At 35.4% G+C, this 18,086-nt stretch overlaps 1 long non-coding RNA gene across 1 annotated transcript; it reads left to right on the forward strand.

The window, feature by feature from the left end:
- The first annotated feature begins 2,257 nt into the window (after positions 1-2,257).
- Positions 2,258-8,736, forward strand: LOC116584064. Its single transcript, XR_004283044.1, has 8 exons — positions 2,258-2,283; positions 2,371-2,415; positions 3,274-3,315; positions 4,894-4,911; positions 5,665-5,706; positions 6,704-6,861; positions 7,481-7,522; positions 8,349-8,736. It is a non-coding gene; the product is annotated as an uncharacterized LOC116584064 (long non-coding RNA).
- The last annotated feature ends 9,350 nt before the right edge of the window (positions 8,737-18,086 follow it).

Below are 18,086 nucleotides of genomic sequence, written 5' to 3' on the forward strand. Positions count from 1 at the left end.
AAGGAACACCAATGAGATTAAATTATTTTAAAAGTTTGTCTTTTCAAAATTAGATTTTATAAGCTATGCTTTTATTGGTTTCAGCAGGAAGAACTTCTCAGAGAAAAACAGAATAAAGTAATTAAGGTAACAAGAATTTTCTTTAAATAGTGTGGCCAAAAAAATGTAGTCTTGCAACAGAAAAAACTGTTTTAATTTAGAAAAAAAATTAGTTTTTCTATGGCATTTATAGTTTCCTTGAACTTTTCAGTCAAACATTCAAAGTATGTAATGAGTTCTGCTGAGAATTCTAAAGAATACTGATCTTATTGCTGTTATTTTATAGCTCTAAGGAGACAAAACATTAGTATGAGTGAATGAGTGGATGGATCAGGGGAGGAAGGGAGGAATGTGTGCATATATGGATGCACTTATAGACAGCCAACTGTTTGTACCTGTTGCAAAGCTACAGAAATGCTTCATTCTGGGTATTACGTGAAGCAGTGTATCTGCTCCAGGAATGCTTTACATAATCACGATTGATGATTCACTTTATTGAAATATGACTTTTAAAATCTGGATTGTCTACTAGATTTTTAATCGATTTAGTATTAAGAGACCACACAGGTGCTCAAAATTTATAAAATAAATATATCTCCTATCCTTCATACCTGAGTGATTATCTTTTCTTGGCAGAATACTAAAAATGTATCAACTGAAGAATGATCCTTTATTTTAAAATTATTTGGTAATTATTATTTTGCATTTGAATATTTATCATGAAACATAACATTAATTATTTTTTCTTTTCCTAAGGGACAGACCATGGAAGACACTGAGGTAAGACACCTTTATTTTTATAAACACCATTTATACATCATATGTAGTATATGCTGTATGCTTTATTTTGGCAAAAACATCTTATCAAAGTGAACAAGATTAAACTTCTCAAACAATCCTATTATATCCAAGAATATACAATTAAACTTCATTTTTATCACAAAAATCCATATACACTTTGCCTGCTACTCCATCATATATCTGTGTTTATTTTAATAAAAATATTTTAAGTTATTGGGGGCGCCTGGGTGGCTCAGTGGGTTAAGTTGCTGCCTTCGGCTCAGGTCCTGATCTCAGAGTCCTGGGATAGAGTCCCGCATTGGGCTCTCTGCTCAGCAGGGAGCCTGCTTCCTCCTCTCTCTCTCTGCCTGCCTCTCTGCCTACTTGTGATCTCTCTCTGTCAAATAAATAAATAAAATCTAAAAAAAAAAAAAATTTTAAGTTATTGTATAAGTTATTGTTCTCTTCCCTCCATATTATATTGGCCCTGAGTTTTTTCAATTGTTTTTTTTCCAAACCTGAAACCAAGAGTTAGCAACCCAGGATGAAAGTGTAGCTCGTTTCCTTCCCATTGTAAAAGTCGCACAGTCAGTAACACTGGTTTTCTTTTTCTTAGCAAAAGCCATCTAGCAGCAGTTCATCAAGTGAGGTAAATGATTTTTATGTTAATTCAATATCCAAATTAGTTAGGAAACACTTACGAAAGCTTGTTGTACCATGAAGGGTACATATTTTATAAGGTCTCATTGTACAAGGTGCCAGGCATATCGCTTGATTCTAATTTTAACATGTGACTATCAGTCCGACAGACTTAAGAAAACAACTATTTGTCAAAGACAAAATTACAGAATTGCTTTTGGGCAAACAATCATATCTGGCCATCTGTAGTGTCCAAACATTTCTTTTTCTTATTTATTTTGCCCTTACCAGATTTTGGTAGAACTCAATCTTATCATTAAAAATTATAATAATGATTATGCTTCTAGATCAAATATGCAAACATGTTATACCCTGTGTAGAAATCAACCAATTCTAGGTTAATTAATCATAAATTCTTTGCCTCTTGTTAACCTATAGGAAAAAAATTACAGGCATAGAAGGTGTTGAGGTCCTGCCATTAACTTTGGGATCACAGAATAAAACTAACCCAATTATGTGGAGTTTCTGTGAATTCAGTAAAAGTGAATATTTTGTATCCACCTTCAACATTCTGAATAACCTCCCTGGTAAAGGCAAGGAGAAGAGAAAAGGAATTCTTGACATAACACGTCCCTCAAATTATTCATCCTGTCTCAGTTATGCAGGAATTTTTGATTTTGCTAAAATCAATTAACCACAGTTATTTAGTAAGAGTGGCTGGGTAATTAGTATTCTTACCTTAAACATAAATTAATAAGTCATAAAATTAAAAGTGTGCCTGTTTCTATTTTTTTTTTGAAGGAAGTTGTTCCCAATAACACTGAGGTAAGATCTATTTGTTAAATTTAAAATATACTATTATCCAAGATAAGTTACAATTTACTTAATATATTTATTTGTTTGTTTGTTTAGCAGAAACAAATTCCAAGAGAAGACATACTCTCCCAAAGCCATCTGGTAAAATATCATTAAAAGCTTCTCAAAGACAAATGTACCAAGGAATAAGAATGTTAGATTGATAAATTATTTCTCCTTCTCATTATCTGCTAAAATTTAACCCATAACAAGTAGTCTGATGGACTGCAGATATTGGCTGGTTCCTCTCTGAAAATAACACTAACAACTTTTTTATCTCAGGTATTTAATTCACACTTTCAGTTGAATATTTTTATTGTATAGTCTGCTTTGGATCTGAATACCTTAGTATTTAAATGATTGTCTATAGATTTGCCATACTTGAATTTGCCCCTAAGTTTTAGCTTTTCCCAGAATGTGATGTTAGACAGTTTACTAACCTGCTGTAAGTCTGTGATCTAAATTCTAAAATGACAATAACAATAAATATTGAATGATGTGAAAGACGTTAATGCAATCCATGAAGTAAAGTAAATGATAAATGAATGTGGCTAATATCAGAAACATCATTTTTCCCTAGTTCATCTAATATTTTTTATTTCATTTGACCAAGGTTAAATCTTTGGTCAGAAAGCAAAAATCATTTTTAATTTTCTTAGTAATTCCGACACAAGATACTTTATAAGTAAAATTGCCTGGATGCTCACTTATATCTGACTGTTCTTTAACTTATTTTAAGCTTAAAATAAGTTAAGAAAGTAGTTTTTCTGTTGTTTTGTGAGGAAATAATTGATTTAGTCCAAATTATTTGTGGTAGAAATAACACTGAAGTACAATTAATATTTCCTCATTCTTTACTTTTGGGAAATCATTGTAGAATTCTAGCTTCATTACTTGAAAATGATAGGGTTGTACTGAATGGTATCCAAGCAACTAAGAATGTTTTTTTCTTTTGAATAGGAACAGCTTCGTAAACTGAGCAAACATAACCAACAACAGATGGTAATATTTTATTTATTATAATGTAAAATCATCTTCTGCCGAATTAAAATACATTAAATTTTAAGTTAGGTTCACTTCAAAAGATTTATTCATTTTTCTCAAAAAATTATTCTAGTCTTGGTAGTTAATAATAATTGAAAAACTATTCATGTGATTGCCTATATATTTTCTGTCAAAGCCATTTCTTTCAATTTGTGCATAGACTAATGCTGTCTATCGTATCCGTAATGACTAACCAAGGAGAAATTTACTTTGACTAAATTCCATTTCAAATCCTTTTTCTTTTTTTAAAGTTTTTATTCATTTGTTTGACAGAGAGACACAGCGCACACTGAGAGAGGGAACACAAGCAGGGGGAGTAGGAGCAGGAGAAGCAGGTTCCTGCTGAGCAAGGAGCCAGATGCAGGGCTTGATCCCAATGCCCTGGGATCATGACCTGAGCCAAGGGCAGCCGCTTAAGGGCTGAGCAATCCAGGCGCTCCTTTTTCAAATCCTTTGATAGTCCCTCTGACGATGCCTTATATTAGGACTTTATCATGTGCTTATTTTCCCAAGTCCAGCCCTGATGGGGAACTCCATAAACATTTCTGCTTATGAGAACACAGATGTGCCAATTAAACATTTCATTTAAGGAAACAGTATAGACTCTGTAGGAGGAATCGTTAAGTCCTAAACCTTCAAATTGTTTTTGTCAAAGCTCTCAAAGAAAGGTCAAGTTGAACTTAATTGTCTCTGGACCTGTTTCCTTATGTGTGTGAAATTGAAATATAGTTATTCTCGCTTCCTGATGTTATTCTGAATATTGAATTAACAATCTCCTATTCAGCTAGCCCTGAGTCTGGCTTGTAGCAAGTCCAATAAAATGTTCATTTCTTTTCCTCCTGCCTCAACTTATCAGTCTCTGTAAAATTTGCTGTCCTCATGAACTTCTTGACAGCATTATGGAGGTCTTTTATCAAGATACACATTTGAACTATAATGCCTTAAACTCTTTTTGCTGAGTATATGAATAGATCAGAAACATATCAATCAGCACAACTATTTAGTTTTGATCCTTTTAATTATTATAAAGTCACTCACTCGGGAGGGGAAAAAAAAACCTTCACTTTTAGTTACAACAAATCAACTTAATTAAGACTTTAGGGAAAAAGCCCTGTCCTAGTTTAGCAAAATTACATTTTTCGTTTCCTTCTGTTATCAATGTAGGAAGAGTAAAGCCAATAATGAATTTAATTTGGACCCCAATTGTTACTCTTATATCAGTGTCCAAGTTGCTTGTGTTTAAAACAAAGCCCAAATAAATTTAAATATATCAGTACCCTCACTGGAATTCACCATTACTGATTTAAGAAATTACTGGAATGATATATTTTATTATTTTAGTTATGATGTGACTGAACCGTAACCTTCACAACTATTGGTCTTGCCGACAGTATTCATCATGTTTCATATGATTGTTGGTTGTGTCCTCAGTGCCTAGCATAGTCATTCCTGAATGAATGAAAGTACCTACTAAATATTTGTTATTCATAAATGAATAAAATCAATATACTAAATTAAATGTTTTCTCTTCCTTAGGAAGCTATTCATGCCCAGGTAAGATTATTTATTAAATCTAGAATATTTTAATATGTCCTTCATGTGTTGTGGTTTTATAATATGTGCTTCTCTCTTTTTTTTTTAAATTTTATATTTTTTATAAACATATATTTTTATCCCCAGGGGTACAGGTCTGTGAATCACCAGGTTTACACACTTCACAGCACTCACCAAAGCACATACCCTCCCCAATGTCCATAATCCCACCCCCTTCTCCCAAACCCCCTCCCCCCAGCAACCCTCAGTTTGTTTTGTGAGATTAAGAGTCACTTATGGTTTGTCTCCCTCCCAATTCCATCTTGTTTCATTGATTCTTCTTCTACCCACTTAAGCCCCCATGTTGTGCTTCTCTTTTTTTTTAACAGAAAAATATCCCAAGAGAGAAATTGTTCTACTAACCACACCTGATAATATTTAAAAATTTACCAAAGATCAAATTTAAAAAGATGATTAATAAATAGCCATGAGCAGAAAATATGTAGTCTTAGAAAATTAGTAGGTCATTTCCCCCAGTATTTGAAACTTAAAAATTCTTTGTTTTTCTAAACTAAAGTAAACCTAGCCTTACCTGAACATTTTTTCTAAAGTTGCAAAATAAAAAGGTTTTTGATACTTCTTCATGATTCTGGCATAGAGTACAGTTTATCCTAAATATCACAGACAGTGTTATATTCTTGGTACGTTGTAAAATGAATGTGTTGTACCAAATGTCTAAGTAATTCAGAATGTACTTTATTTCCTTTTATACAGCAACAACTTCTCAGAGTGAATGAAAACAACCTCCTCCAATTGGTAATATTTTGCTTAATAAATTACACAGTAATAATACAATACTGTCAAGTTTAAATATGTTTGTTTTTAAATAACCTCACACTTTGGAAGTGATTGTTTTCTTCCCTAGCAGTTATTTTTCACTCCCAACTTCCATGATAATTTATATTAATTGGTATGAGAGATTAGAACTAATTGTTTCTCTTCTTTGGAAGGGAAGTTGTGCCAGTCTGTGTCTCAGCGGATGGGAACATTGTATTTAGAGTTACAAGCATTATGAAGTGTTAATCTCCATAGTTACATTAATTTCTCTTTTAACATATTTCTTAATTTTATATTTTTATGCCCATGATCTGTTTCTAAAATTCAGCTTATATTTAGGAATCTCAAACTATCAAGCTGGTTGACACACTTTTCTTCTGAAGAAACCATCTGGAGAGAGACCAAATGTCTCTGCCCAAATACACTCTCATCTTGTTTTCTCACCTGTGAAATGAGACTGTCAGTAATACGTAACAGATGCCAGTTTCTCCCCTGCCCTAAATTCCATTGATTTCTCAGTGTTCCTAGGGATTCTGATCTCATTTTTATGGCAATAAACAAGTATCATGAACTATGTGCTGCCATAACAGTTCAACCCTTTTGAACTGGCCAATTCCATATCAGCCATGGAGCCCTCCAACCAATACTTGCCACTTTGTGAATCTTATAAAGATTGTTGAGGATGTTCCATATGTCCGAAAAGAAATTGACGCTAGGTAGTATGATTGGCAAAATCAGTGTCACTGCCCAAATCTCTAACACAAAAAGAATTTCAAATAGGTTACTTCTTCCAACTTTGAAGCTTTATTCAGCCTTCGAAAGTAACTCTGGATCTTGTTCTTTCCAGAGATCTCACGGAGTCATCATTCTTTTTTTGCTAATAGCGATGTCAGAAATGAACTGATTCATTTGCAGAGATTCCGAACAGCTGTTGTTTATACATGGTTGTTTTTCAATGAATGGTCTTTCCTTCTAGCCTTTCCAACAATTCTACCAACTTGATGCTTTTCCTTTTGCCGCTTGGTATTCTCTTCCACAAATCATGCAGTATGTGGCTTTTCCACCATCCTTCGATATCACTAAACCCACTGCCTCTGAGAGTACTGAAAACGTTGATGTTGTGCCAGAGTGGTGGTAAGTTCATTTAAATTACTGCATATTAGTGTTCTACCAAAAGACATAAAAGAAAATCCTTTACAGAACATGCCATAGAAACAGATGTAGAATCAACATGACAAATCAGTGTTTAGTGCCTCATAAACTGAAATGGAAAATTGATACCTTCTGTGGTATCTATGGCTAATGTTAAACCAATGAATCACATGGAGCAGTGCTATCTATTCTATAAGTGAAATTCATTCTTTAGGATGGTAGGAAAAGAAAGCTTTTTCTCCAAATTAAAAATAAAAAGAATGCTGATATAAAACTCAATTTTATTCTCCTTGCACTTTTATTAATCTTAAATTTTTAAGAATGCCTTTCTTTTGGCTATACCCATGATATACATAAGAATAGAGCATAGATTTTGTTTTCCAATAGTCCTAAATTCAAATCCTGACATTTTTGCTTACTTAAAATAATGTAACAATACTTAGTTTTCATAATTCTGAAGATGATTAAATATGATCATCTTTGCAAAGTGTAGGGATTGGAAAATAAACACAGAAAATAAGTAGCAGTCATTTTTTTACCTAATAAAATTTGATTGCTGACTACCTTGATCACATAATTTTAATGATTTTTGTTCTCTCAGAAAAATTATACATTCTCAGGAACTTCACAATTATGGCTATGGGTAAGTGTGGAAATTAACTAACAACTAATCCCATTTCCATTTGAAGACAAAGTACAAAGATATGATTGTAGGCTATAATTTTTTTTTCTTTTTGCTGAAGTCTAGCTACTCTGAACACATTACCACTTAAATAGTTACACTGCTTAGAAAGTTGTGAATTTTTTGTCCTACTCATACTATATTTAAACATCAACTTAAAAATTACCTAATTTTAACTAATATAATTTATCATATTGAAACTCCTATACAAGTATAAAAGTATGGTTTTTACTAATTTTCCATGAAAATGGTGAACCCAACAGTTGTATCCTGTTCTTTGTGGTCACTGCAGTAGAAATTCTTAGTAAGTCACATAGTGAAATGATTATCTCTCATCAGGCAAACAGACTGAAAAGGATTATCTCTTATCAGGCAAACAGACTGAAATGTCAACAAATTTTTTTAAATTGCCTTCATCCATTATATTGGAGCTTTTAGTTGGGTGTGCATATGTGTTTCCATTCACAATGGCAGAAACTTCCTTTTCAACAAATCAAACTAAAGAAAATGATAAAACTCTGACCCATGTGAAAGCTTTTTCTTCTAATTGCCTTGTTGTATTTTTTATATTACTGCAAAGGAAAATTCTATCTGGTAATAATATATTTTCAAAACTTAAAAATCAGGAGCAATGGTTATATTTGTTAGCAACAGGAAAGCACAAATAACATTGTGAGCTTTATCTTAAAATGAAGAGAAAATGACAATTAAAATTTGCATATCATAAAAGTGTCTCTTCAACTAACATGTAGCATAGCTAACCATATATTTCTTTTTCTATTTACAGATGTGACTGAAACTCTCATTCTCTAAATTTCTCCGATCTGCCATGTAAAACCATCCTATCGAAAGGCTTTGACTGTTATGTTAGAATAGAACAATCCCAAATTGAGGGCAATCTTTCTTTTTCAGTTCTCTACTCTGTATTAGATAGAATTATTATTATTTTCCTTCATCTAAATTTTCATAACAGTTCCTTGTCTAAATTCCGGTTGTATCATGCCAGTCTGAAGGCCACTGAATCAGAGGGTATCGAAGTCTTTACTAAGTTTCTAGTACAGAAATTTTGTGTAAAAAGCCTTTGAATCACTTCTTTTGTAAGTGCCATCATTCCATATCATTGTGAGCAGTGACTGAGATTTTTTCCTTTTTTTTCCAATAAATTAAAATTTTAAAGCACAGTCCATATTTTCTGTCATTATTCCATTCACCAGTATTTACACAATCCTTTTAAGAGTACATATATAACATTTTGTTTTCACTAAATTTTTTATGATACTTTCAATTACAAATTAAAATGTCACTTCTGATGTTGGCGAATTATAAACATGGATAAAGATCGTTCATTCGAAGTCAGTTGTTTACAGAATATTTCCCATGAGAACATAGGTGTGGCTGCAGAAAGGACAGCAATGTGGCACTTGTGGGTGCACTGGGAATTTGAATAGCCCAGTTGTACAATTTATTTATGCCAACAGGACCTATTTGGGCCCAACTCACCTAATCACAGCTAAGTTTAAATGTAGGTAGATTAGGTCATAACCATTTAAAGAGTTACCTCAGCACACACAGTCACTTAGTAGCTAGGGTGGGCTGAATAGTATCCTCCAGAGCCCAAGGAAGAGCTCTTCCTCAAGACAACAATCCTCACTTGTTCTGATATCCTAAAAGCCCCGTACTTTTGAGGGTGTATTCCAGATTCCCAACAATCCAACATGCTATGACCCTTTAAGAACTATTGTATTTAGCAGGCAATAACATACATGTGAGAAGGCCTCCTGTAGCATGGCCTAAGCCATCAATGGCTCTTCATCTTAGCTATAATATATATTATATATGCATAACACCCAAACATGAATTTTTTGCCTGAAAGCCATTTAGCATTGGGTCTTCCACCTTCTCTCAGTGTTAAGAAGTACATGGTGAAACAACTTGTTGTTTTTTTTGTTTTGTCTAGAGAAAGTTTATCAGATACTCAAACTACTGGACCAGCGAGAAATTAATGGGGAGTGTAGACCCTCATGTCTTCATAAAATGTATCTACCAGCTTCTGTCATCATATCACTTCCCGAGCCCTCAAGGATACTTTATATTTCTTGTGTCATGAATCCTATAGAACTAAGGTCATTAAGGGTCACCTGGGTGGCTTAGTTGGTGGAGAGTCTGACTCTTGGTTTCCACTCAGATCTCATGGGTTGTAAGATTGAGTCCCATGTCAGACTCCACATTCGGTGGGGATCTGCTTGAAGATTTTTCCCTCTACCCCTCCTCCCCACTCTTGCTCTCTCTCTTTCCTCTCTCAAATAAATAAATAAATATTTTTTTTTATTAAATAAAGCCATCAGTTTAATGAATGCACAATGAGCCATGAAATAAGATAGTCATATTTCCTGCAGGCTAAAGTACAGTGCAAGCCTAAAGTAGACTTGCCCTTAAAACTGTCTCATGAGGTGTAAGCCTCTGAAGATGAAAGCAAGCTGTTTCTGGTATTGTTTTCTCCTTTTTCTTTAGTTTGAAAGGCAGGATGGAGAAAAAAATGTGAGTATCAGAGATTTATGTGACACCATATTTAAAAATACCACCTGTAAGTTGGGTGGGTAGGTAGGGCAAAATGGGTGGAAGGGAATGGGAGATATAGGCTTCCAGTTATGGAATGAATAAATCAAGAGGGCAAAAGGTGCAGCATAGAGAATACAGTCAGTGGTATTGTGATAGTGTTGTATGGTGGTAGCTATACTTGTGGTGAGGATAGCATAATGTATAAAGTTGTCCAATCACTATGTTGTGCACCTGAAACTAATGTAACGTTAGTTACATTAATAATAAAAATTTAAAACTGAGTTGTGACTTCATTAAATTTGTAATAATCCATTGTTACATTAGTTACATTAATAATAAAAATTTAAAAATGAGTTGTCACCACTACATTAAATTTGTAATAATCCACTGTTACTTTCCAAGAAGGCATTGAAAAGGCCAAATGGAGGGATGTCTGGGTGGCTGAATCCATTAAGCATCTGCCTTTGGCTCAGGTCATGATCCCAGGGTCCTGGGATGGAGTTCCACATCGAGCTCCTTGCTCAGCAGGGAGTCTCCTTCTCCCTTTGCCTGCTGCTCCCTCTGCTTGTGTTCGCTCTCTCTCTCTATCTCTCTGACAAATAAATAAATAAATAAAATATTTCCAAAAAAGGCCAAATGGGAAAAGGAATAATGATACAATTCACTTTCTTTACATCTTTTAGTCTTTCACAGTTGCTGTAATTTCCCCAGAGATGCAAAATTATTATTTTATTATAGAAAGAGACATAAAAATGGTTTATGTTCAGTAATTTTTTTCCCTTTTACTCCATCCATCAGGGAGGTAATACGGGGATTAGACCAGTCTCTAAGTATACCAATTCCCACTCTGAGCGGAAGACTTATATTAATGATTTAGACTAGGCTTGGAAGGAGGCAAACTGTGGGGACAACATCAATTATTACTTGACTCAAAGAAATCCCAATATGAACCACAAATCATCAGAACATTCTCCAAAGAATGAGTGGTAAGATAGAGAATGTATCCCAGAGTTTGTCAGAAGATCAGTTAGTTTGTTTCTTTATGTAAATGCTCCAAAACTCATAGGTTGAAGACAAGGATCAGGATTGGAAATATGACATTATAGAAAGATGCCTCCTACAGAATATTGATTTTTCTAAATTCAAAGGTTATAGATCCATAAATTAATTCTTATTCAGCAATTGGGGTGAATCATCACTCTCTGTTGGTAGCTTGAGCCAGAAGTCTTTTTATTAGACAGATTCTGTTCACCAAAATATTTTTATAGTTATATATATATAAAATAACCCTGATGAAATTGCCATAAAATTTTTCCTAGGGTTATAATGATTATCTTCCACAGATGTCACCTCTTTTTTGACCATTTTTCATACAATTATTACCACCACGACCCCTCCTCCACTAAATCTTTAAAAATTTTAATTTTATACCTTACTTCAGGAGTTTATTTGCAATCACTTTGGTGACTGGGCTTATTCATCTTTCCTGAGGTCAGAAATACAATTTAATTACTATGTGCCTCCTAATATAGTTTTCAGTCAAATGTAGTTAGGGAAAAAAGACTTTTACAAAAATCCATTTTTTATGTAAATGGTTAAGTCATCTATGCTTCCCCATAGACATGGGGAAGTAGTGGGTCATTAAAATTAAGTATATCTATCTACAGATAGTTTTTAAATGTTTCCTTTTTTATTATGGTTACAAACCTTCTAGAACCCAGCAGATAACATGAATGAGTGAGAAAATTATGGGGCGGGGGGTGATGATGATGCTGATCATAAACTGAAGAGTATATACCTTCTCTTTCTGCTACTGCTTGCAATCTGTTGTTGTCATGCATACATAGATTAAGTGTGACCACGTATTGGGACTCACAGGAGAAAGTAGAAATGTGAATTGGCAGGTAAAATTACCTGTTTTTTAATATGGTCTAATTTTTTTTAACACAAAATGTATAGTCCCCTTCTCTTTGTTGCCCACATCCAGTCCCTAAGACACTACTCTACTGTACGTTAAGGGAAGGGCTTTCTAATTTTTTTTATTCTACCTGCTAAGCCATGTCAAGGTTGAAGTAAAAGTGAGAAGTGGGGAATTAAGGCAATCATTAGCTACGTTAAACAAAGGCATAATGAAAGTTTCAGAAGCATTTGGGAGTTGGGGTGCTCTAAATCTTTCATATCTTCCAATATGTTTCATCTTTTCCTAATAACTGGTATCTCACTTTCCTAAATTTCACAAGAGACCTACAACATTGTAAATTCTTATTATTTTAATTACTATAGATTGAGTGTTGGTGTTTCCCCTATGTGCATATGTTGAAACCCCTATCCCTAATGGGAAGGTAGTTGTATGTGGGGTGTTTGGAGGCAACTGGACATTGAGTGTGGAAACTTAAGGAGTGAGATTAATGTCATCATTAGAAAAAATCTGAGAGAGATGCTCTCTTTCTCTATCTTTCTCTGTCTTTCTCTCTACTGTGTGAAGATACAGCAAGAAGATGGCAGTCTGCAAGCTTTCACCAGACACAGGATCCGTTGGGGCCTTGAACTTGAACCCCCATCCCCCAGAGTTGTAAGAAATGAATATTATTTAAGCCATTCAGCCCATGGTATTTTTTATATGGTTACCTGAACTAAGGCATCCATTGTGTAATTTAAAAAACAAAAACAAAAACAAAAAACCAGAAAACTCAACCTTGGATTTGTTTTTCCTTCAAAAATTTAAGCTCTACGGCCATAAGCAGTAGAACATCCACTATCACAGAACCACGACATACAGGAATTTTATTCTATTTGGTCAGAAATATTGTGATGCCAACTGACATAATTAAACCTTACTTCAAATTAATGGAGAAAAAAAAAAAAGAAGGGAATTTATTAGCTCATGTAACTAAAAATCCCAAGAGTCAAGTACAGTTGGATTTAGGCACTTGAAGGCGGTTATTAACACTTTTATTTATCCTTTGCTACCACTCTTTTTTGGACTGACTTAATTTGCAGGAGATAAGAAAGATGGCTTGCCTCCACCTCTGGGCTTCATGGTTATTCAGCTCCTAAATTCCACAGGAAATGATGACCCCACAGTTTCTGTGAGTATTCACGGATCAGTAGAAGAAAGTTAATTGACTCTGCCTGGAGCAAGGACCTCTCCCTTTGGGTATTAGGACATTCCTGGCTTAGAATATATGCTCACTTTTTTATCTGAGAGTCATTAAAATCTTCTAAGATTACATGCTAAGAGATACCAAATTGGAATTGTAGTTCAGAATTAAGTCTTACGATATTCGAGCTTTCACCATTAAATTTTTTTTCTCCCTTTGGGGACTAAATTTCAACATCTTTCCATTTGTCAGCTTTTTTAATTTTTTCAATAATTTCAGTAAGGCAGAAATTTTGGGGTTCTCCATTTTTAAGATAATTTTGTCCAAGGTTTTCAAATGATTTGTGAACAAAATGTAACCCAAATCTGTATGCTTCATTTTACTAGTTTCCTAGGGCTTCTATAACCAAGTACCAAAAACTGGGTGGATTAAAAATAACAGAAACTTATTCTCTCATTGTCTGGAGGTTAGAGATCTGAAATCTATGTGTTGGTAGGGCCATGCATACTCTGAAAGATCTAGAGATCCCTCCTGGGCTCTTTCTAGCTTTTGGTGGTTGTTAGCAATCCTCAGCATCTCTTAAATTGTGGCTGCATCTTATAACTTTAAAACTCCAATTTCTGCTTCCATATTCACATGGCTGTCTTTTCTCTGTGTATGTCCATGACCAAATTTTCCTTTCTTATAAGGACAATAATTGTTGGATTAAGAAGCCATCTAACCTAGATTACCTTAACTACATCTATAAACTTCCTATATTCAAGTAAGGTTTTATTCATAGGTACCTGGGTTAGGACTTAAATGTAACTTTTGAGGGGACACAATTGTATCCACTTATGCTCACTTATCCATAAAATTTAATATTTTTGGAGCATACTTAGATTGGGTTTCAGATTGGTTCTCTCTAAACACTTCTTAAGTCCAATTGATAATTCTGAAAGAGAGAAATATGTTCTATCCTATTGACATATTTCATTAAAGTCAGTATCAACTTTGTTGCAATATTTTATAGCTCATCGACTTTGTATATATGCAAATATTTGTAATTTTCTATAACTTCAGCTTCTATTTATTGAAGTTCACTTGGAAGTACTTATGAATTATATAAATGGTTGCACCCTAAGAAACTGGAGATAAGGAAAGATACAAAGCAAGGCGAGAACCACTTCACTACAGTGGAAGGGTATCAGCAGGTACACTTTCTCAGCACACAAGTTTTCTCCAGAAAGGCTATGTGTAACAGAGCATCAATCTCAGTCGTTCTGGATGACTGCATGCTTATCTCTAGAGTCACTTACTCTTGGCCAACAATGGTATTTAATAGCTAAAGGCAAATGATATTGTAACCATACACCTGTGCTTTGCTTTGGGAAGGATAGATCAGCTTGTCGGGGTTGCTTAGTAATAATTGCGTATGGTCTGTACCAGGCTTCAATGGGATCTAGGCATGGGAGAGTGAAGCAGGGATGGTTTTCAACAGTTAAGACTGGTCATGGAGCTAAAATATCCCTGCATGACAAGGTTTTTAAGAGACCCCTCCAATAAGTAGGGGTTTTGTTTTGTTTTGTTTTTTTATTACTGTATAATGAAATATTTGTTTCCAGGGTACAGGTCTGTGAATCATCAGTCTCACCCGCTTCACAGTGCTCACCACAACAGATTCCCTCCCCGATGTCCATCCCCAGTTACCCCATCCCTCCCAATTCCCTCCCCTCCAGCAACCCTCAGCTTGTCTCCTGAGATTAAGAGTCTCTTAGGGTTTGTCTCCCTCCATGGTTTCATCCCGTAGTTTTGAGCTTCCTGGGATGGAAGCATTTTGTGCAGCCTCTATGGGTGGTTCGAGAGCTGGAAATGAAGCATATTCTGGGCTACCAGCAGTGGGGGGACAAACAAGTTGCTCCTGAGATCTTAGCCCCTGTCTTGCTGTGTATCCTTCTCTTGCTGTTGCTGTCTTCCATTTTTTGCCTGTAATAAAGCTGTCTTTATTACAGTATAAGCTGCTTGAGTCCTCTCAGTCTTTTCGGCAATAAAAAAAACTGAAGATGATTATTATGGAATGAACACAGGTTGCATAGAACTGCATGCACCTCTGATTGGTAACAGAGGAAAAAATGAAGCAGCAATTAATCTGCAATCTCTCCCATCTCTTGCTTCCCATTTTTTTCAAATATCACCCCAGCAGGGGTTAAAAGCATACACTTTCAGTAGATTGAGGCAACCATTCCCTGATTTCCTGAGGAAACTGGATTCACTGGCCTAGTGTGGAATTATATTTAAGTCTAGAGCCGGAGAGTTGACTGCACACTGGGGAAGCCCCCCCACCCTTTAGAGAAAAAAAAGGTAGGCAAGACACTAATGAAGAAATACATGATTTTACATGTACTATACATTTTTTAAAGATTTTATTCATTTATTTGACAGACAGAGATCACAAGTAGGCAGAGAGAGGGGTGGGGAGCAGCCTCCCTGCTGAGCAGAGAGCCTGATGTGGGACTTGATCCCAAGACCCTGAGACCATGACCTGAGCTGAAGGTAGATGCTTACCCCACTGAGCCACCCAGGTGCTCCTACATTTACGTTTTTAAAGCAACAAACAGGCAAATAGAAAAGCGCACACACCAAAAGATTATCACAAAGTACACATCCTCTAGTTTAAGGGAATGACTATCACTAGCCTCTGAAAGCAACACTTCATGTTCGCTCTCAAGTTCTACCTCCCCTCTGATAACCAATGTCTAACTTAGTGCACTAGAAATTAATTTTCATAAATTCTAATATGTAATATTAATGGTGTAAAATCTTGTGTATTTTGTGTTTGGTTACCTATCATTCAGTCTCCCGCTGAGTAGGGAGCCCAGCCCAGAGCCTGATCCCAGTTCATGCCCTGAGCTGAAGGCAGACATTTAACCAACTGAGCCACCCAAGTACACCTGTTGGTTATATTCTTAAGAGTAAAACCTCTAGTCACAAGATATGCAGATGTTGATCTTTGACAAAGACTGACACAGGTTTCCAAGGGGCTCCTGCTTGTTTACATTTACATCATCATTGCTTGGCATTGTTATTGTTTGTTTTTGCTAACAATCAGTAAGGACAGGGGCGCGTGGGTGGCTCAGTGGGTTAAGCCGCTGCCTTCCGCTCAGGTCATGATTTCGGGGTCCTGGGATCAAGTCCCACATCGGGCTCTCTGCTCAGCAGGGAGCCTGCTTCCCTCTCTCTCTCTCCCTGCCTGCCTCTCCATCTACTTGTGATTTCTCTCTGTCAATAAATAAATAAAATCTTAAAAAAAAAAAAAAAACAATCAGTAAGGACATTTTTTTTTTCATTTTTATCACTCTGGTGATTATGTCATAATATCCTGTGGGATCTTTAAGTAGCATTTTCCTGAGGACTAGTGATGTTGAGTAGCTTTTCTTATGTTTATTGGCCATTAAGAAACTCTTTGGGGAAAGTTCTTATTCAAGTAAGTCTATTGTCTCTATATTAGTATATCACTTTTTTCTCTTCCTGGAATTCCCAATTCAATTTGAGCAATTCAGAGCCTGGATCCAGACGAAGAGCTATGCTTGGCTGTGCCAGATTTATGATGTTAATTAGATACCTGCGTGTGGAAGCCAGGAAGGCAAGGTGAGTGTGTGAGTTTGGAGTTCAGGAAAGAATGAGTTCAGAGATACACATTTAGAAGCTTTGAACTCATGAATGGACTTCAAGCCATGGAACTACCCAGAGTAAGGCTAAACCCTTAGGGGACTCCAACATTTAAAGGTTGGAAAAAGAAACACCAGAAAAGAGACTGCAAAGATAAAATGAACACAGATTAGCAAGACAAAAGTTGTTGGTAAACCTTGGAAAAAAGTGATTTCTATAGGGACAAAACTTTGACAGAAGCAGATTAATGAATGCATAATATATTCCGTATGGATAGTTCTTCTCTAACAGTTGCCACAGAGTAGCCTGAAAGACTGGGAGGAGTTTGGACGTGTCCGGTCCTGAGATGGAATTTTCTTTAAAAAGGGAAGATGTTATAGCATGAGTTGTCTCACACTTGATCCTTAGGTGAGGAGATCACTGAGGATGGCAGGGAAGATGGAATAACTGGTAAGAACGAGTCACTGTGTAAATTCAAGGGATGAGCTTGAGTGTACGGGCGTGGTAGTTGGTGGGGGGATTATTCATTACAATGAGACAATTACTCTGCAATCAAAAAAAATAGATACTAGAGACTCATGTTAAATCTTATTTCTTGGGCACTATTGGCGAAAATCACATAACCTCATTCATTCTGATTGTGATACTGGCTCTTCCTGCTCTGGTGTAAGTGGAGTCAGTAATACGGAGCTATAGGGAGCAGTTGTCTTGTATCTGAGCAGGACACTGATCATATTAAAACTTCAATAAAAACCTTTGAATCGCCTGTTTTATAGATGTGGAAATTGAAGTTCTGAAGGACTGAGTAAGTTTCATAGCACTACTTCCCTACATGTGGCTGAGCTGTGAATCAGCTTTTACATTTGAAGCTTTTTTTTTTTTTTTTCCCCACAGTGACCATAAAATGTAACATCCAATACTGGGTATGATTGAGAGTGAAAGGCGCAAGTTACATGGTTTAACTTGGCAATGGGTGTAAACCGAGACTTTCTAGAGCAAACATGATATGTGACCACCCTCTTTTCCTCCACTTTTTGATATTCTTTACCATTCAATTCAAAACATCCTATTCAATTTCAGTTCCTCCATGGCTATGTTTAACACCAATAATCTGAAATTGACAATAATCTTAAGGCCAACTCAGGTTTAAAAAATTATAATAAAGACAGAGAAACTTAAATATGCCTCAAGGATTAATTTATTGAAATGACTGGCTA

The sequence above is a fragment of the Mustela erminea genome, chromosome 2 (assembly GCF_009829155.1).
Source record: "Mustela erminea isolate mMusErm1 chromosome 2, mMusErm1.Pri, whole genome shotgun sequence".
NCBI classification, from domain to species: domain Eukaryota; kingdom Metazoa; phylum Chordata; class Mammalia; order Carnivora; family Mustelidae; genus Mustela; species Mustela erminea.